Source organism: Gopherus flavomarginatus, chromosome 6, assembly GCF_025201925.1.
Source record: "Gopherus flavomarginatus isolate rGopFla2 chromosome 6, rGopFla2.mat.asm, whole genome shotgun sequence".
NCBI classification, from domain to species: Eukaryota; Metazoa; Chordata; order Testudines; family Testudinidae; genus Gopherus; species Gopherus flavomarginatus.
In genome coordinates this window covers 51836738-51839643 of record NC_066622.1, presented here as the reverse complement: position 1 = coordinate 51839643, position 2906 = coordinate 51836738, and the positions used below count along the sequence as shown (strand labels likewise).

Here is a 2906-nt window from a genome sequence, read left to right as displayed (position 1 = left end):
TTTTGGTCCTCCCCCCCACATCCCAATATTTCATCTTAACATCTGGTCACCCTAGCCTGATATGAAGGAGGAAGACTGGACCAAGGGGCCAGGGACTGGCCTTTGCTAGAGAAACCACTGTCAAGTTTTAGCCAATCAGGACAAGTCAGCAAATAAGAACAACCTCAGGTATCAGTAACTGCTACAGGTTGCAAATTCCTACATGCAGCAGTTTCTGGCACTACACCTGTGCAGCTCTGCTCCCCACTCTTCTCGGGCTCCTGCTCTCTCCTTAGCTCTGCCCCACTCTCGCCCAGGCAGTTCCAGCTCACATGGAGGATAGGACCCCCTGGCCTGGTGACTCCCTCATTACACTGCCTGGCCTGTCAGTGCGGCTAACTTGGAGCTTTGGCTTCTCCCCATTTTCCCTGGGGACTGTCAGTCTCAGGGTCCTGATTTCCCATTGATCCTTCCCCCTTCTATTGGTGCTGGGAACTAGCCAACCAACCCCCCCACACACACACATACTAAGTTTTAGTAAAGGGCCAAGAGCCCCCTGACACAAGCCAGCCCCATGAGGGTCACCGATGTGCAGAGAAGGCAGCGTAAGCTGGTCCCATGGTGTAATGGGCAGCACTCAGGACTCTGAATCCTGTAATCTGAGTTCAAATCTCAGTGGGGCCTTCTGTTGGCTTGTGGTCATAGGAGGCAGGTTATATATATTTGTGGTGCTTGGGCTCCAGGAATATCCAGGGCTGGGGGCCCTGCTCCAGCAATATTTGGAGCTGGGTCTCTTCCCCTGGCCCTGGCCCCTGCCTGCCACCCTTCCCCCTGCATGTGCCGTGCTGCGTCCCTGCCTGACAAAAAGCAGCGTGCGCCTGTCCCCTGCCTGCTCCTGCTGCTGGAGTAGAGGGATTCTGGGCAGAACTGCTGCCCCAGAGTCCTAGTGCAGGCTGCCCTGAGCCTCTCCAACACCCCCAACCCTGAGCTCCCTCTGAACCCTGATACTCTGCCCCAGTCCTGAGCCCCCTCCTGCATCATGAATCCCTCATCCTCAGCCCTACACTCCCTCCTATCCCCAAACTCCGTCCCAGAGGGGTGCACCCTTTCCCACACACTCCTTCCCACCCCCAGAGCCTGCACCTCTCACTCCTTCCTACAACCCTGCCCCAGCCTGGAGTCTGAACCCGGCACCCCTCCTGCACCCTAATCCCCAGCCCAGGATCTGAAGCCCAGACCTCCCCCCTAAATCCCCTCCCAGAGCCTTAGGCAGGTGGAGGTGGAGTTTGGGGGGCAGGTTCTGGACATCACCAAAATTTCTACAAACTTGCCACCGATGCTTATGGTAATGCCCCAGAGTTCAATATCCCTGTCTCCAGCTGTGTAAGAGTGAATCTTTCCCCTTCTGCTGGGTGACTCACACCTCCTAGAGCCAGGTCTTTGGCTTCGATGGCTAATGGGTTAGGGCTCTAGAACTTGCTACACTGATAGTTGGGATTCTTGCTGCTGCACCTGATGTTTACAAGCTTGGCCCTTGTGCTTCCTACCACACTTTTCCTCTGGTCCACATGGCGCTTGAAGAAAGGAGTGCCAGGGCTGGGATTAATAGTCAGGGATTGGCAGGAGGGAGGAAGAGTCCCAGGCTGGAGCCCCACACACCTTCCCTCCTCCCAGCACCTAGAGCAGAGGCAGCCCAGCTCTGTCCGCTGCGTACATCAGCAGAGTAGGTGAGTTCAAGTAAATACAGTCTAGTCCCAAAGCCTCCTCCCAACACTGGTCATCACTAGCTGTCAGGGGAGAGCTCATTCACACCTCGCTTACAAATCATCATTTGAAATTCTAAGGTTGGCCAACACCGCCGAAGCCAATGCCCCAACATTGTCAGCAAACACAACAGCTGGCTGAGGAAACCCGGCTTTGTCCAGACTTTCCAAACCTATTTTACTTTCTCAGGTACACGTAGTTTTCATATGTTGTATCTGCTTTTAAAGTGTGTGTTAACGTTTCAATTTCCATTCAAATTTGCAACCAATAACAACATTGGCAATGCTGCATGTAACTACCTGACCACTGAGGGAGGGGGTGTTGGGGAAATTCGGGGAAGGGGGTGCACAGCTCCCTGACTGGGGGGCGTATAGGGAATGCCCAGTTTCACTGAATTGAGTCTCCTACTGCAGCACCTCAGTAGGTTACATCAGAGAGGAGCTGCAGTATCTAGGCAGTGGGATGCCTGTGCCTTTAAGAGCCCAGCCCTGGGAAGCCCATGCTGAGAGGTGCTGCCTGTGAGAGGGGAAATAAAAAAGCCCTCTGCTCCCCCCACCCATGTTTGCAAACACTGGAATCTCAGCCCACCGGGATAACTGTTACCCCTCTGCCCCTGCCTGTGCCAGGGTTTAACCCTCTGGCAGCGCCTCCCTCTGGGCTTAACTCCAGCTCCTTCCCCCCTCCCTGACTTTGCCCTTCAGTCCCTCTCCTAACTCTGCCTCCAGCTGCTTGACACCCCTACCAGTCAATTTCCACCCCCTGCCCAGACCCTGGCCCCCCCTCCTCTGATTTGCCCTCCTTTGCCCCTTTTTAATCCCTGTAAAAAGTAGGGAGTGCTGGGTCCCATTCTCTGGAGGGAGGGCTGGGCGCCTGGCCCCTGCCTGCCCAGTGCTCAAAGTGCCCTATGATCTTGTGGATGTTTGCTGAGTGCTGCAGGGTCACCTGAAGGGGGAGAGAGATGCAGTTAGGAGGTGATGCAGCCAAGGGTGCCTCACCCAACACTGAGATGCAGCCACCTCTGGGGTGAGTTACACAAGTCAGCAAATGAATATGGAACAAGAAACACATTGAAATGACCGAGGCTGCTGCAGGAGGTGGAGAAAACCAGAAAAAGTAGTATCCCTGGATCCCAGCCCTGCCCCTCCCTCACTCTACCCCCTAAT

At 54.9% G+C, this 2906-nt stretch overlaps 1 non-coding gene across 1 annotated transcript; it reads left to right on the top strand.

Moving 5' to 3' along the window:
- Positions 1 to 591: 591 nt before the first annotated feature.
- On the top strand, positions 592 to 663 carry TRNAQ-CUG (transfer RNA glutamine (anticodon CUG)). Its single transcript has one exon. It is a non-coding gene; the product is annotated as a tRNA-Gln (tRNA).
- The last annotated feature ends 2243 nt before the right edge of the window (positions 664 to 2906 follow it).